At 45.6% G+C, this 16,759-nt stretch overlaps 2 pseudogenes; one reads left to right on the top strand and one right to left on the bottom strand.

The window, feature by feature from the left end:
• LOC148183367 (uncharacterized) overlaps positions 1-16,530 on the top strand; it is a 70,338-nt pseudogene extending 53,808 nt beyond the window's left edge.
• LOC148183368 (endogenous retrovirus group K member 8 Gag polyprotein-like) lies at positions 4,906-5,650 on the bottom strand (annotated as a pseudogene).
• Positions 16,531-16,759: the final 229 nt, after the last annotated feature.

The following is a 16,759-nucleotide window of genomic DNA, read 5'->3' on the forward strand; positions in this document are numbered from 1 at the left end:
AAATGCAGAAAAGACTCATCAGCCCGCTGAACAACAGTCGCAAAAGGCTCCTTCGGGGCAGCCAGTTCTATGGCCTACACCAATGCCGCCATGCCTGTCTCCTTGCATTGCTCAAGCACAATAGGGTCAAGGCCAAGCTGCTTACTGTCAGCAAAGCCGTCCTTATCCAGCAGAGCATCAGAGCCTATCACCCGCCTGGGATCCCACTCACCCAAGGCAGTATTCTGCTGCACCACTTGACAGGCTGAGCCCATTCCGCCTCGAAAATGCCATACTCCACTGGCTGAAAAAGAACACAGGCCATACTCCGGATATCATAAGGTACCAGGATACCATTTACAAAGCCCCGAAGAGCCTGCATAACCTCATTCGACCCTAACCCATGTTTCTCAGCTGTCTCCCGGAGATCCGCCAAGGCCTTCCAGGATAACAGCTGATGAGTCCTCTGAGCCACATCCTGAAGCACAGGGAATGCCTGATACTCATCCAGAGGAGCGGCCTCGCTTGTTACATCCTATCTCACAGAGTCCCGTGAGACAGGGCCAGGCACCTGGCAGGAAGACCCCACAACAGCGTCCGGCGCCACAGCCGTCGCAACACCAGCAGAACCCGAGGAGCCATCCCTTCTGTCTAGGGGGCTGTGCTCAGAATCACAGCCAGCTACCTCGTCAGCCTTAGCCCTCACAGCGCCCCAAAATCGTGCCTGATCCCGCGGCCGCACAGTCATCTGGCAGGGGGGCAGAGTCCACAGGCCAGCTGAAGAAGCTCCAGCAGCCCGGGACCCCTTGCCCATGGAGGCCACTGGCTTCGCCCTCGAAGCATCACCACCCGAGCCAACAGTAAACAGCGCAGAACCCTGATCCACCGCAGCCGCAGGAGGTGGCAGGGACGTTTCCTCTCCAGCCACAGGCACGGGCAACGCCCAGGAACCCGAGGCGGGGTGGGGTGGAGCCAGCTCGGCACGGCTCGCCTCCAGCGAAGGGGGGTCCAAGGTGCAGGTAGAGGCACGGCCCACGGAGCCGCGGCACCGTCCCGCTCCGCTGCCAGGGGTCATCCTGGGCTCGCAGGAGGGGAAACCCGCACCATGGAGCCGGCAGAAGCTGGCCTGGCATCTTCACCAGTCGCAGTACCCGTCCCCACGCCCCACAAATCCGGCACGGGAGGAGCAGCGCTCAGAATCGCCCCTAACAGCGTCTCCTTGGGGGCACAAAACCCAAGAATCGGCGCCGGCCGCTCTGCGCAGAGCGGCGCCGGGCCCTCCTTTATTGGAACAGAGTGCGCATGCGCCACCACCGGCGCGGAGCCTGGGCCCATCCTGACCCCCACTGCGGGGTAGGGCACAGCCCATCCGCAACAGGGACATGGGACCGTCCCCAACGCCTCCCCCAGGGTTGGCTCCGCCCCCCGTTCAGGCAGCTCCCTGTTGGCCTGCACCGGGAAGGCATACAAAGGAGGCGACCCCGCCCCAGGCTTACGTGGCCGGGGCACCGGGAGAGGCGGGGTCACGCCCACTGGCTCTGCGGCGCGCCCGACAGCCTGCTGGCCGGGATCCAACCCGCCAGGGGCCGACCTCGAAACCTGAGACACAGCTGCCCCCGGCTCCGCGTCACAGGGGGAGAGGGAGAGCCCTGCCCCGCTCCCACAACTGAAGTCAGAGCCGTCCCTCTCATCCAGGTCAGAGAAAGCGGCTACCGATCCGGCAGAAGAGGCCGCGCAGCTGTTCAGAGCATGGTCACACTGCCGCCAGATCATCAGCAGCTGGGCCAGGTGGCGATCGTAAGCCACAGACATCACCCCGATCAGGGAATCACCTAATGTGTCCCAAGCCAGCTTTGAAAAAACCACCTCAACCACAGGAAATAAACCTTCAGCTCTCCCATAAGCATACAACCGCTGAAAGTCAGCATCCGAAACATCAATCCGTTTCGGATCAAAAACAGCACGCCAAACCCCCACAACCAAGGCTTCCGTAGGAGAAAACCCAAAAGCAGCCATGGCCCCAGGGCTAGACAGTACCCTGCAACCGTCACCTGCAACACACGTCGGCGTCACCAGATGTCGCTGTTGGACACGAAATGAGTCACACGGATGCAGTTCGAGGTGTGGTGAAAGCAAGAGCAAACTTTATTTTTTCTTTCAGTATTTATAAGTTTCTGACCACGACCAGGGATTGGATAGTCAGGTTATAACACCTTCCCAACCGCACTGACCGTGAGAGATGTCCATCAAAAGGCATATCTTTAATGGAATGTATAAACACCTATGTTTCTAGTTACTTTCCTGGGAAAGTGGCTAGAACATGTAGAGAAACAATATTGAGGGCCTGATTCTCAGGGCGACATTTATACATTCCTTCTAAGAAACGCCTTTTTATGGATGTTTTGCATGACCAGTGTGATTGGGAAGGTGTGTGATAGATTGGCATTTAAGAAAACAAAAAGAAACACCTAAAGAAGTTAAAACTGCTGGAGGCTGATGGGAGTTTTTCTCTTAGCTAACAACTGGCTATTTCTAAGAATTGACAGCAGTTTTGACTATTGAAAAGTGAGATCAACCTGTGAACACCACCTTAAGACTTAAGCCTGGAAATTTCTTTGTCTCTTTGTTTCTTGGCTGTGAAAGGTAACAGAGCTCCAGCTGGCCTCCAGTTCCCCTGCCCAGGCTATGCGGCCCGGGCAGGGGCTGGGCTGGGCCTGCCGCAGCTCCCAGCCAGGAGATGGGGCCTGCGGAGCTTTTCCCGGGCTCTGGTTGGGCCAGGCCAGTCCTTGGCTCAACTGCAGTTTTTTTGCCGTGACTGAATTCACCAGAGACTGCCGAGTAGAGAGAGAAAAGAAGCTTTTGACCTGCAGCGGGCTGAGACAGTAACTACACTCTCCAGAGCAGCCATGAAGAATCTTCTATTGCAGACAGCTCCAGCCGCTGTTCCGGCAGAGATCACAGAACTATTTACAAAGCCTGGGCAAGATTTTAACCCTTTTATTACCCAAATGAGACTTGCAGATTAATCCTTTTTTCCAGAGAGAGAAAGAGAGAGTAATCAACATGTAAAGAGACTTTATAAACTATCAGAAACAGTGAAGAAAGGAATTAAGCTTCAGAAAAAGTAGAGAATAAGGAGATGCTTTAATATGCTGAAATACTTTTCTGTTAAAGCTATGGAAATGGACAATAGTGTTCTGAAAAAAACTTCTTTAATTCATGACAGAGTATATTGGGAGGAATGGAGTGTTCAAAATGTAGATTTTGAGCAAAAAGTGAAGTAGTTGTGATACAGTGAGGTGCTGGAACAGAGGGGAGAGAAGTAATAGTTGAAGATTTGTAGCTTTGTAGAAGCAAAGAAAAAACTTCTGGTTCCAGGGGGGCTCACAGAGACAGCTAAAGAGAACTTTTGCCTTTGAATAACTCATCCTTAAAAATGACATCCCTAGACTCATTTGACCCATAACACACTTCAGAGTGATGTGAAATGGGAAGAGACAACTGATGACAGATTTTCGGGCAGCTGGCATCAGAGAAGTAGGAAGCTATGAAGAAAATTAGTTTTCTTGTGAGAAAACTCCATAGATTAGCAGAAGAGGACTTCTGTTTCTCTACAAAAACTGATGAGAAGACTCTAGCAAGAATTGAGACTGTTTTAAACACCAAAGTTTTTTGTCTGTATGTTGTCATGTAAACAAGGAAACAGTTGAGTAGTGGGGGAGAAAAGAGTTTTCTGGAAGTTTTATTCTGGTTTTCTTATTCTTGTAGTTTTGTTAATAAACTTTCTTTATTCCTTTTAAGTTTTAAGCCTGTTTTGCTCTTGTTCGAATCCATATCTCACAGCAAGAAATAAGTAAGTTTTCCAGTGATTTTTTAGTTGCTGCTTTAAAACCACAACAGGTGGTACCTTAATTATCCAATCCCGGTCATTGTCTAGAATCTATAAATACTGAAGTCGGAAAAATAAAGCTTCTTTTTTCCATCACACCACTGAGACGTGTTTGTGTGAATCATTCCGTGTCCTCTAGAGACACCACTGGTTTTCCCAGATGGGTTTGTCTCCCTGCCCCCGTAAAGGAAGCATGGGGCACTATGTGCCTCATCAATTATGATCCCGACTCGAACCCCCCAAGCCTACAGTACATCCCGCCCCCAGAGGTTAGCAATAGCTATGGTGACATAAGGCCAAACCATAGCAGACTGTCCCTCTGAGTTTGTGATCAGCACCGGTTGCTGGCTGACAAAACATTGTGCCTTTCCACCCGATCCTGTGACGGGCAACTCCACAGGATCCAGAGGCCACTGCGGAGGCCACGGAGAGGAGGACAGGATGGTTACGTTGGCACCTGTGTTGATCAGACCTTGTAGGTGAATCTCTGGCGGCGTGGCACCAGGGAGGCAGAGGGTACACCACATCTCAGGACGTTTGTCAGTCAGGATTGCAGTCCAGTGCACCTGAGGTGGTCCAGTCGATCCAAAGCAGCCGTCTGCCCAACACCGGTTCGCAGCCCTAGAAACTGAAGACTTGAAAGGCACAAGTTGAGCAATGCGCATCTTCTTGGGGATAGTGACAGGAGGAGTTGGAGTGGAAACCATAGCACAAATCTGTCCCAAATAATAAGCATCAATAAGTCCCGGATGCACAATGCTACCCTGGAGTGTGGCACTTGACCTTCCCATTAGGAGAGCACTCTTACCCTCCCCCAAGGGTCCAAAGGCATCCAAAGGAACTCTATGCACTTTGCAAGAGTTCAAGACTACTGCTGCTGCTGTGCAGACATCAAGTCTGGCTGAGCCACGGGTGCTGGCCACAAGCTGGCTGAGCAGACCTGCATCAGCTTCAGGACCTGGGGAAAGGCTTATGTCTTCACGTGTTTCCCCGAAGTGCTCAGCTTTGCGTTTCCCAAACTTGGCAAAGGCTGGCCTTTAGCATCTAGTTTTGCTGTGCAAGCCTCTGCAACGTGGTTTGGCTTTCCGACCGCACAGAAGCAAGGGAGTTTTCCCTTTTTGCTTCTGTTTCGCCTGCTTTTCAGTGGCTTGTGCTGTCACCTGCTCCTGCTGGTTACCCTTTGGCCTTTTTGAGGACCCTGATAAAGCAGTAACCAAAGCAGACATCTTATAATCTGTGGTGCCTTTATTAGCACAAGCCTGGACCATGTCAGCTAAGGATGGATCACCTGAGAGGGCCTCTATCACCCTCCTACAGTTATCACTAGCATTGCTTCTTGCAAGCTGTCTGACCAGTAGCTTTCTCACGTCAGGATTGTCCACCTGCTTCTCCAAAGATGCAGAGAGTTTTTCATCAAACTGCAAATAAGGTTGCTTAGTCCCTTGGACTATAGTGACGAACCTCTGTTTTGGAGCTGCTAACTATAGTTTTAATCAGAGCTGCAATGCCTGTCTTCTGGCACTGATCCAGCATCTGTGGGTGGAAGGTAACCTGGAAATCAGGGTTAGAAAAATTTCCAACCCCTGTCAACAGATCACCTCCAACCCTATACCTGGGGTCTTGGTGAGACAATTGACTATTACGTGCAGCTACTTTCATGGCCAGCTGCCTCCAATTGTCTTCAAAGACTTCAAGCTGGACAGGCTGAAATAACATCTGAGCAAGGTGCCTAATGTCATATGGTACTAGTGTCTCAGAGTTGATGACTCGAATCATCTGCATTACGTCTAGGGACCCTAGACCATATCTAGCCACCTTGTCTCTAATGTCCAACACAGCTTTAAAGGATATAATCTGATGCGTGTTAGGCTGCCCTGTTTGAGGGTTTCCTTTAACCACAGGGAAAGCCTGGAGACCTCCTTGCGAGGTCTCAGCATCTCTTGGATCCTGCCCCATAGATGTCACAGGAGCAGAGACGGGCATCTGCCTGGAGTTTACCTCTCCTGTACCAGATTGTCTGTTCTTCCAAGCATCTGTAAAGTCAGGAAGATTATCTCCAGTTCCCCTAAAATGCTCAAGGAGATCCCAGTCTCCCATCTGCAAGGCTTTTTCTTTGACCTCGTCCCAAAAACGTCTTGGATCTCTGGGACGAACTGTGACCTGACACGGTGGGAGTGTCCAGTGGGCGCTTGAATGGGGACCCTCTCCGTGTCCTCCACTCCGAGAAGACACTCGCCTCGAAGCGGCAGTGTCGCTGCGATCCCCTATTGTAAATAGGGTAAGCTCAGACGCAGCTGCTCCGAGACCAGCAGCAGCTGGGGGGGTGCCCCCGGCGGCGCCAGCCACCGGATCTGGGGCAGCCCCCGCCGGGTCTGTTACAGACCTAAGCAATCCGTCCAAACCCTGTGCGTGGGAGGGAGGGAGCGGCGCTGACAGAGATCCGCTCCCACCCCCACCCGCCGCTGCTGGCACCAGCGCCGGGAGAGCTGACAAACTCAAAGGAGCCCCAGCACCACCCACGTGTGTGGCGCCACCCCCGCCGCCCACAGCCGCCACCGCGCCGGCTGGGGGGGGGCGCGGAGGAACCCAGCCCCAACAAAGGACCCGTGCCAGCCGCAGCGGCAGCCGCAGTGCCGCTTGTGTTCCCCACCCCCACCCCCCCCCCCCCCCCAAGGCGGGGGAGAGGGTGCAGGGGACCGCAGCACCAGCCGAGCTTCCGGGGTGATCGCGGCAGCAGCGGCGGTGCCGGCGCCCCTGCCTGCGCTGGGAGCGGAGCCAATCCCGTCGACCCCTGCGGCTGCGGCGGGTGGGGCCGCCCCCGCCCCTCCCGCTCGGGCCCGCGCCGCCGGCCCCCCCCCCACGCGAAGGGGCCACACGGAAGGCAGCAGTGACCCAGCCCGCACGGGGCGAAGCAGAACTGCCCCATCCCCCATGGACGTTAGATTTATTAACTGCCCGATCGCACCGGCTGTCGCCTCGGCCGTCGACTGCGCAGGTGCGGTTGGACCTTTTTCAAGCCGCGGCTCGGGAGCAGAGGAAATACCACTGGTCCCAATGCCCGCGGTGTTTGGCTGTGGGAATGGAATCAACGCAGCGACACCACAGTTCATACAAACCACGGAGAGCGGCCTCAGTGGTCCCGCCGCCACTGCCAGCGGAACAGGAGCCGCTGGGGTCCTTTCTCCCTCCACCGCAGGCAATGCGTGGGGGATGATTTGTTCCCCTCCAACCCGCAGTTTCCCGAGGGATGGGGTTGGAGAAAAGATTCCCTCCAGGCTGTCCTGGTCCAAGTCTGATGCCGTCTCCCGTGAATCACGCTTGTTATAAGTGATTATTATATTATTGGCTTTTCGCAAATATTAAAATGAATGCTATATGTATAATGTTAGAAAACTTTGCTGTATTAATATAGTTTCTTTTGTTTTTGTTATTGATAAAACTTAGAAATAGTGGTATAATGTTGCAATCCGCTATAATACATATATATGTTAGGCTGTAGCATGGTATTAAAACAAAAACTACTTTTGTTTATATAACCCAGAGACTGAAAAAGATAGTCAGAAACTCCCCCTGCATTCCTGGATTATCTTATCCAGATGAAGACAGCGGTGACCAGGGCTCCAAGGGAGGCATTTATTGAACCTCTGCTATCAGGGAATGTGAGACTCAACAAAGCCAGGAGATTGATCTATTGGGGAGGGGGCGAGTTGAAGCTAAACAAAGGAACATCTAAAACTTAAAATGAATGTTTGAATCATGTATGAAAATATATGAATATGTAATAGGGTTCTGTTTTTAAGGGACAATCCTTTGTCAGTAAGGTGTGCTCTCTTGGCTGAATGCTGAGGCACCCGGCTGTATTTGTACATTCTACTTTATTTCTATCTCCTAATTGTCTCTCTATTAAACTTTTTTAATTTTTTATAAAAAATATGTGAACCTTATTTTCCACACGCTCTAGCGGAGCGGCTTCTGGATCAGACGAGTCTCCTCCTTCAGGGCCGGACTCTGAGACCTGCCTGGATGCGGCTCTGGAGCTCGCGGTCTCTAATATGGTCATAAATTTCTTCCGGGGAGAAGCAATTTTGCTTCCTCCCCTTCACCTGACAACAGCAGTTGATACAAGGTGTCACCTAAGCTCTGCCAACAACTTTTCAACAGTGCATCAGCAGCAGTTGGAAAAAAATCCATGTTCTTTCCCCCATAAATATAAAGCATTAATATCAGCTTCAGAAAAATCCAGTCCATTTGTCTGGAGATTATCTGTCCATAATTCCAGGATGATCTCATCCTCTGGAGGCAAGGCAGAAATTAACATGCTTTCAGCTTACTGGGAGAAATTCTCCAGCAAAAGAAAAAATGGCAGGCAAAAACCTGCTCACTTGGACCAAAAAAAACCCTTTTTCTAGGGCATGGTGGGGGAATTACCTCTCTCGCTGTTGCAATACCCACGTCGGGCCGCCAAGTGTCGCTAGAGGACACGAAGTAGGAACGAGGGTTCAATATCACATCAGCAGAGGTTCTATTTCCAAGGAGGCAAAAGCCTTTATTTCGGGGTTTTCAACCCTTTTTATAAGGTGTTCCGATACAGGTTAAACTGATTGGTACAAGGAACAACACCTCTCTCATCCCATTGGTGGGACAAGAGAAAAAACACTCAGAACATCTGTGCGATACCAAAGCTATTTACAGAAAAACAGTCCTTGAGAGAAAAGTGTTGATATATTTTATATATTAGTAAAGGCCTGTATGTACAAACCAGCCTTTGAAATAAGTCGGGATATTAAAGGCTAAAGTCCTTGAAACCTTCATGCAGAAGAGAGAGTAAAGCAAAACAATATCCTTGTGTGTAGGAGAAAAAAAGTAAACCTGTGTGTGTTAGCCAGTAGTAGCTTACTCTGCCTGCAGACCCTGTAGAACCCTATAAAAGGTGTGCTAAAGATAGAAATAAACAGCATTCACAATTACTTCTGTGATGACTGGTGAATAGCTGGGCGGTTTCTCAATATTTGGCGCTCCGAACGGGACACCCTGAGGGCAGGGGGGCTTCAGTGGATCCACGCATGGTGGGACGGAGCCTTGGACCGAGGTTGGTGGAGCGGATCTTAGAGCAGATAGATGCTGCCTTGGATTGGTACCAAATAGGCAGCCTGAGCGAAGTGACGCGGAGTGGTAGGACATGGAAATTCAGGCTGCTGGGGGGGACCGAGAGGCGAGGGCGTACTAGAAGAGTTGCAACCTTTCCCCTTGCCGCGGGCCGTTAGCATGGATGTGGAATTTGCGGCGGCAGATAAACTGCTTCTTAGCATCCTCGTTAAACGAGGCGAAGCAGCCCAGGAGAAGGACCTGGATATGCTCATTATATGGGCTAATTGTCATGGGCATTTGCAGTGCTCACACTGCTTTTTGCGGTGCAAGAACTGACTGATATATCGGCTCTGATATGGGAAACGGCAATTACGGAAAAGAGCAAGGACACTGTGTCTCTCGGTTGAACTTGGCAGATTGTAATTAATACCTTAAAAAAACAGAAAAGCGAGATATGCTGAGGCTGTGAGCCCCGTAATTCTACCTGCGTCATAGCAGCAGATGCCTTTATCTCCCACTGCTGTGCAAACACCCCTATCTATGCTGCCCATGGAGAGAGGGAGGGAGAGTCAAAGAGAAGAAAATAATGAGAAAAAAAAGTTCCACAGCGAACGCTGAAACAACGAACAGAATCTGTTCAGTTATGGCAGGATGTGATACATCCAGAAATATTTGCTTCATTTTTGGAGTCACTTTTAACACTACAATCTTATTTAAGTTCCATCTTTACCACCCTGGAAGAAAAGAAGCCAAATTTAGACTGGTTTCCACCCGAACCAGGGGGACATGGGGGAGCACTGAGGTGAGCAGATAACAAAGGCACCCTGGGGGTAGAAGCAAGAAAAGTTCCAAGGCCACGCTGATAAGCTGCAATGATCGCCGCTGTTAGCACCTGGCCGTGAGAGACTTTTCGTGTAACATCACCTGCTTTTGTAAAATCGTGCCCTTTTTTCCTCTATCTGCGAACAACAAGAGATATTGAGAGAAAAAACTGCATTTGTTAAAGTTAACTTTGTGAGGTTTTTTTTCTTTCTCTCCGTTTTTCCTCTCTGCGAGAGTATGTAGAGAATGTGAAGAAAGATAAGAGCAGAGCTGCAGCAGCAGCAGGGTGGGCAGTTCACCCCCCCGCTCCCTCTCTAAGAAAAAGCACCCGGATAATACCCGGTTTGTTAAAAAGTCATGATTTATTGGGTTTTCAAAATGTTTTTATATACCATTGTAGAGTTAATTTTGTGTTTTAAGTAATTATGAGTTTATGCAATTGCAGTTTTTAGAGTTTTACTGGAGAAATTATTGTGGTTCTTTGAAAGTTTAAAAAAAAAAAAAAAAAGAGAGAAAAAGTGTTTAACAGAAGTTGCCTTGCAATAATTGGTTTTAGAACTTAAGGTTAAAACATGGTGTGATTTACAGCTTCTAGGAAAACCTTCCAATTAATGTTATCTACAGAAGAGATTTGTGGTTTAAAAAATAATTAGTTAAGAGAACTTTACTGTACAAGACAAAGTTAAGTTAAAGTATATATTATCCATTTGCTTGTTTTTTCCACAATTTTAATAAGGTAATTTTAATGTGAGTCCTTTTGTTATATAAAACACATATAACTGCATATATACCAATTTGGATTTTGGATTTTAGTTTAAGAATTGGACTTAATGTTTCTGAAAAGTGCTACAAAAGCTGGATGGCAACCTGCCAAATCCCATGTTGTTGTGGTTTTTCTCTAGAAAAACTACACTTTAAAATCCTAACCAATTTAACCATATACTAGGCAAATTCCTGTTATGAATAAGTATTTTTAGTAACATTTTCAGTTATTGTGGGTTATTCTTGTGATAAATGAACTTATAAAAATTCGTAGATGTGATAAATGTAACCTTGGATAAAAATTCGTGAAAGAATAAATAAGGATATAACTAGATTTGTAACAATGTAAAAAGTATATAAAATATAGTGTGGCCGAAGAATTTCCCCAAACCCAGCAGTAACTACCCATTCAGGCGGTAACGACCCTAGGCGACGTTCATCAGCCTGAAAGAAAAAGCAGGACACGAACGGTTAAGCTAAACAAAGAAAAGAGCCAGGCCGAGATGGCTATCGACCCCACACCGCACCTGGGCACCCCTCCCTGCAAACCCCAACTGAAGATGCAAACAGGCCGGACAATAAGTGGAAGCCCAGCCGAGATATCTGTCGACTCCACACCGGACTTGGATACTTCACTCTGAGAGCCCAAACCGAAAATGAAATCAAAGAACACTCAGAACTTCTTTACATATGAGGAGACTCTGCCCGGACATCTATTTGACTCTATTCTCCAATGCCAGGAAATCAATTCATCCAACAATCAAGGACCCTTGGTGAATGGTGCCTACCTGGAATTTAGCCTCAGGACACAAAATCCCTATAAAAACCCCAGACAGTCTACCCTCCTTCGTGGATTTGGGAACACCTATACCTTTGGGTATAGACCCCTGTCCACCCAGCGCTGCGCTGTTTGTTTTATTGTGGTTTTTCCTCATTGTTTATTTTTTTATAAAAATTGTTTTATAATAAATTGTTCTTTTATTTAACCCAAATTTGCCTTTGCATTTATAACAGTAGAGATCTAAATAAATATATTTATAGCAATAATAATATAAAATATAAAGTACAGTGTGGCCCACAAGTCCTTCCCAGATCTAGTCGCGAATTCCCACTCGAGAGATAACGATCCTAGCCGGCGCCCATCAACGGAAAAGAATGAACAGGACATGGACCATCAGGCTGACAGGGAAGGGCTCAGACGAGATATTCATCACCGGACCTGAACACCCCGCCTTGCAGGCCACTGTTGGGGAAGCAATCAGGCAGACAAAGGGAAAAAAGGTCCAGCCGAGATATCCATCAGCTCCAACCCGATCCAACCATCCCATCCAGATGGCCTGAACCAAAATGAAATCAAGGAACACTCAGAACTTCTTTACATATGAGGAGACTCTGCCCGGACGTCTATTTGACTCTATTCTCCAACGCCAGGAAATCAATTCATCCAACAATCAAGGACCCTTGGTGAATGGTGCCTGCCTGGAATTTGGCCTCAGGACACAAAATCCCTATAAAAACCCCAGACAGTCTACCCTCCTTCGTGGATTTGGGAACACCTATACCTTTGGGTATAGACCCCTGTCCACCCAGCGCTGCGCTGTTTATTTTATTGTGGTTTTTCCTCTGTTTATTTTTATTATAAAAATTGTTTTATAATAAATTGTTCTTTTATTTAACCCAAATTTGCCTTTGCATTTATAACATTCTCAAAGCTAGATGACATAGAATTGTGATGGATTTGTTACATTTTTATAATCTCTATAGTGAATCCATGTTATTGTTATATTGTGTTTAAAAGGTATATATCAAACTTTTAGTTGCTTTTTTGTAGTAACAGAATAAGATTAAGTTATGTTTTTATTTAATATAGATTAAGTATTAATAGAATTAAGGATAGTTGAGTTTTATTATGCTTAGGCTTGAATGTTTTTAAGTTAAGTTTTCTAACTTAGATATTCTTTTAAGGTTAAGTTTGTTATTTCCTTTTGTCATAAATAATTATTGTTAGGTTTAAATATTGTTTAATTTAAATTGTTTTATGTTTTATTGGAGACACTTGTTTAGATTGCAAAGTATAGTTGTCTTCCTGGAGATATGAAGACAGCTACAACTGAAACAGCTGTGGTGGAGCACTGATGAACACCTGCTTGTGGATAGAAGTGAATGCAGTCTGTGACACCCTGGACTTCACCGGGAGTTCTATTGGTTGTTGCAATCTCTGCAGTTTTTGTTATAGCTTTCTTATTTTTCAGTGTTTCCAGAATTTTAAGAAGATGTATCATTGTTGGAGATCAGCTGCCATAGGAGAGGCTTCAGATTAAACCAACTGCTGCATGGTTTAATTGGTCTAGTACCTGAGGCTTCTGATCATTTGCTTTGTACAAATGCATTTTAACAGTTTGCTGTGCTGTAAGCATCTCCTAGCTGCTACTATTGAGAACCTTGTTCTAAAAATATGTTAAGAGGCATCTTTCCAGTTTAAAGCCTAGGCCCTGGCCAAGCCTTGACTTTACCTGGACAGAATGTTTGTCAACAGATCCAGATGTTTCCTGTACCAAAAGAGTATTTGAGTCACTTTTTCACTCAACAATTTGACCCTATTAATATGACAGCTGGATCAATTTTGAAGTGGGCTTGGAAAATCATTTCTAGAGGTGGTTATCCAATCCTTCACTGATTTTTTTTTGTTTCTGTTTGTTTGCTAACTATGGGATGCTGGTGTAGTGTTTTAGTAATTAATAGTAGTTTTATATTACATATGTTATTAATAATGTTTATGATTTAATTGATTTTTAACTGGTATAAGTTCTTATTCATTGTGTATATGGTTTTGTGTTGATGTTGATGTTTATAACAGAAGTACATCTCATTTTATTTTTTTTTAAGAAAACGGGGGAAATGGATGCCCTAAAAGCATTTGATTAGTGTAATTCATTAACTTCAAGGGGAGAAGTGTCTGTGTTTTGTTGGCAGGTTCAGAAAGGTCACCTGTCCATCTGACCAGACTGTCTGCCTCTGAACACACGAGATCCAGTGAACAGAGATGTCACCACACAGCCATGGTACTTCAGACATGGATCAGAAGTGGACCTGTCAGGACACAGTTGTGTCTGAACACTATACAGACAGTTTACCAACAGAACTTTTATGTTGTTATTATGATATTGTGTCTCTACCAATTTTTCAGGTATCCTTTGTTTTAAGATTTAGAAGGATCTGAAGAACAACTTGAACATCAAAGCCCTCAGTCACTGATCAACTGCCAGCTGACATCACGGGAGCAGTGAACGTTCCAGGACTGAATCGTGTTAGAGACATTCTGTAGATGATCTAAGAATTGTAGAGACTCCATTTAACTGCAAATTGTAGTTGTGTGTTTACCCTTTCAGCAAATTGCTTTCACGCTTAGACTACATATATACCAGAGCACGTGTGTTAAAGGTAGTTAGATAATAGTTTAAGACAAAGAGTTTAGCCTGTGTAGTAATTGTTATGTTAGTATAAAGTATAATTATTCCCCCTTCAAGAGGTAGTGTAAGCATCTTTGAAAGTTCATTTAACGATTGAAGTTTCAGCTGTGAGTTTGTAAGTATGGTGTCATTTACATGGAACAAACTGCTTATGGTAATTGTGATGTGTATAGTCCTGACCAACTGTCTGCTAACTAACATCCAAAAGCGGCAGAACATATGGGTCACTCTGGCACATTGAACTGGCCAAAGGTCAATGTGTTTGAGCCTAGCCACACCTGGAGATCCTTTTCGCACCTGTCCTGTAGGAGTCCCTGAATGGGATCCACCAGCATTTAAAGGTTTAATTAGTAATGAGACTCAACTGAATCGATTGGCAATGTTGCAAGAGTGCAATCGCACTGTTGGTTTCACATTAAGACAACTTGAAGCCTGTTGGCAAGCGAAAATTACCAAAGTTCTCAATGTTACAACCCTCAGAAGAATCAGATCTGTTAGGTTCCACCAATACCTCAGGTGGATGGATAATGTTTGAACCCCCGACAAAAAGTCATTCTAACAAAGTAATGTAGCACTGAGCTGCAGTCAACCCTATAGCTGATCTCGTTACTACCATTGAAAGTGAAGCCTTTATTTGTGGTGCAATCTCACAGGACAATTACCAAAGCGATTACCTAGTTCCATATTCCTAATCTGTGGAGATAGAGCATGGAATTAGATTCCTGCTAGTCCACATAGAAGACCCTGTTATCTTGGGAAACTTGCTTTGTTCTACCCAAGCTTACATCAATTGCTGAATGTAGCTAGCAAAATGAAAAACATCAAACAGTCAAAGCGAAGCCTGAATGAATTAAAGCCTAGCCACTCTAAAAAGGCTCGCTTGTTAGACTAAGGAAGAATTGAACTTAACATCCACAATGTTAAGTGAGCTTTCAGCCGATGTGAGTAGTGTACGTCATGCAGTATTACAAAATCGAGCTGCAATTGACTTTTTGCTCTTAGCGCAAGGACATGGTTGTGAGGAGTTTGAAGGCATGTGCTGCTTGAATCTTACTGATCATTCAGTTTCCATCCATGAGCAACTACAACAGCTACAGGATGGGTTACATGCCCTGAAAGAAGATAGTGACCCCATTGGAAGTTGGTTCGCCAGCTGGGGTATCACTGGATGGTTGAGGTCTCTTGTGCTAGAAGGAGGATGGACTTTTCTTATAGTGTTAATTGGGATGATAGTTTTCAGTTGTATGTTATTTTGTCTTCATAAAAGTATAGAATGAGTCACATCCAAAGCCTGGTTTGTGCAAAAAGAGAAAGGGGGAATTGTTGCTATATTTTATATATTAGTAAAGGCCTGTCTGCACAAACCAGTCTTTGAAACAAGTTGTGATATTAAAGGCTAAAGTCCTTGAAACCTTCCTGCAGAAGAGAGAGTAAAGCAAAACAATATCCTTGTGTACAGGAGAAAAAATGTAAACCTATGTGCATTAGCCAATGGTAACTTGCTTAGACTGCGGACCCTGTAAAATGCTATATAAGTGTGCTAAAGATAGAAATAAACGGTGTTCACTGTTACTTCTGTGAAAGGGTGGTGAATAAGCTGGTGGTCTCTCAAGAGAGAGAGTGAGATTACTCAGCTATTTAAGAAAATATATAAGAAGGTATAAAAAGGAAGGACTGATTGGTGATCAGGTTTAGTACTCAGCCAGACAAGCATGCTGACAGGCCCCACTACATGGGACCAGCCCCTTTTATACTCCTTTCTGTCTACTCCACCTTTGTTCCTGTTTGTTCCCCCTTTCTCCTGCATCTTGCATCATGGTTGTCGCTAGAGGACATGAAATGATTTACACGAACACCTCTCAGTGTTAGAAGAGAAAAAACAGTGCCTTTATTCTCTGGTTCCAGTATTTATAGATTTTCGACAATGACCAGGGATTGGATTATTATTAAAGTTACCACCTTCCCAAGCACATTGGTCATGAGAAACATCCATCAAAAGACGTTTCTTAGAAGGAATTTGATAAACAACTTATGTTTATAGAACTTTCATGGGAAAGTAACTAAAACTATGAAAACATCAGAAAGCTTTTAATTCTCAGGGTGACACATGGGTTTGTAGATTCCTGCACCCTCTCATACCCTGGTGTCCGGAATCCTCCCTGATTTACGATATTATCAGTTGCAAAGTCCAGTTTGGTCTTTGTAGCAAGGCATCTCACCCCCCACAAGAGCTTATCTGTTGCTTGTTAACCGATTAGATAAATGAAGCAGGACAAGCTGTCTGTAATGAGTTATTTTGGTGCCATGGGGTTAACACTGGTCTGGCATCTTCCAACTGCCAATAAACATCTTACTGTTGAAGTGAGAGCTGGCAAGATAAGCTGGATTTCTGCCTGACAGACACCTCACTTTTCAACTATAAAAGCTATAAAAATTTTTCACAAAGAAGAAATATTCTATACATTTTCTTGGAAATGTGTGGAGTTTCTCCTGTTTCGTTACTCCCCAGGGGTTAAATGAAGGAATCTGTGTACATTATTGTCATTTCAGTGGTAAGTTACATTCAACTCCTAATCAATACTATTTCTTTTGCTAGCTTTAATATAGGTACCTTGATATAGTGTACTGTTTTATGTTATGCTGTAATCTACTAGTAGTTATTTCATTTTATATTGTGTAGTAATTCTGATTAAGATCTTTTGTCTGTTATCTCTTATCTGTTTAATAATTCATTTTTATAAATAGACCT

Source organism: Pseudopodoces humilis, chromosome 12 (assembly GCF_049639895.1).
Source record: "Pseudopodoces humilis isolate 2021_Gansu_Grassland_sample_001 chromosome 12, ASM4963989v1, whole genome shotgun sequence".
NCBI classification, from domain to species: Eukaryota; Metazoa; Chordata; class Aves; order Passeriformes; family Paridae; genus Pseudopodoces; species Pseudopodoces humilis.